The sequence below is a fragment of the Dipteris shenzhenensis genome, chromosome 15, assembly GCF_047967505.1.
Source record: "Dipteris shenzhenensis isolate YYH24624 ecotype China chromosome 15, Dip_SZ_1.0, whole genome shotgun sequence".
In the NCBI taxonomy this organism is placed as follows: domain Eukaryota; kingdom Viridiplantae; phylum Streptophyta; class Polypodiopsida; order Gleicheniales; family Dipteridaceae; genus Dipteris; species Dipteris shenzhenensis.
The window spans coordinates 34,022,192-34,023,306 of record NC_141610.1 but is presented as its reverse complement, the minus strand read 5'-3'; the positions used below and the strand labels follow the sequence as shown (position 1 = coordinate 34,023,306).

At 41.5% G+C, this 1,115-nt stretch overlaps 1 long non-coding RNA gene across 1 annotated transcript; it reads left to right on the top strand.

Moving 5' to 3' along the window:
- The first annotated feature begins 518 nt into the window (after window positions 1-518).
- LOC147893720 (uncharacterized) lies at window positions 519-853 on the top strand. Its single transcript, XR_015542209.1, has 3 exons — window positions 519-551; window positions 638-701; window positions 780-853. It is a non-coding gene; the product is annotated as an uncharacterized LOC147893720 (long non-coding RNA).
- The last annotated feature ends 262 nt before the right edge of the window (window positions 854-1,115 follow it).

The window sequence follows — 1,115 nt, the reverse complement described above, 5'->3', positions numbered from 1 at the left end:
ATCTTTGTTGAGGTTTTCCAATTCCTTTTAGTCTAGTATTGTCATTTGATATGCATTATGTTTGCAGATACTCCGGAAGTTGATGACTCTGGGATAGTGAGAAAGCCTTTCTCCATTGAATTTATTTGGGTTCCACTGTCTTTTTTACCACGTTGGAAACATCCCCTCATACCTAGGAGTTGGGTAAAGGTATGGGAGTTTGACTATATCAAATTAGGAAAAGAGATAGTGTAATCACAGCTTGCAGATGGATATCAAGAAATATGGGATTTTTTTGCACTTCTACACCAACAAGGGAAGAAACGAAACTCTAAACAATGCACATGGAGTGTGGACTGTTGCATTGTGGATCTTCCCATAGGGTATGCTACAGGTGGTAAAGGAGAGGTTCCACCTTGGAATATTATCGCAGAAGATCATATCTCCTCTTCCTTGGCCATTGTTGCAGTTGTGATGGATGACAATGGGTGGACATTGGTTTTCTATTCTCCATCTACTCTGCCTACTGTGGAGCGCTATGCAGTAAGATTAAAAATGGAGGTGGCTTGCAGGTAAATTTATTTGTGTTGAACACTTCATGAAGTCTTGCGGGTTATAGGCTAGGGTATGATTCTAGTACATATTGTTTTGTTTCAAGCAAATGGATAGTACAAAGCATGGAACCTCAAGGCATTTCAGACACACTTGGGATTGGTGTGAAGGTGAATCTTCAGATGTATGTTTGCTTCTACTTCTGTATCATAAATCACATAGAAATTGACTCATGCTTTTTTGAATAGTCTTATGTTTTCCATGCTATGGCTATGAGGAGGATAGGACAAAGACCCACATTTAACATACAATCAGCAAAGGGTGTGGCCTCCATGATGAGGACGAGTTTAGATGGCAACTTGCTTCCACATTACTTGCCTTTAGTCCATCATTCCAAAAGAGTTGGCAAGGGAGGTGCATGGCGTGGATCTCTTGAGAAGAGTCCTGCATTCATAGTTATGTTCTTGGAGATGTTGTGTCCTCCAAATGGTTCTATTCTTGAGATGGGGGCAGGGATAGGACCAGGATTGAGGACTGCACTCCACTCTGGTTGCCCTTGCTTGGCAATAGACAATGACCCAGAG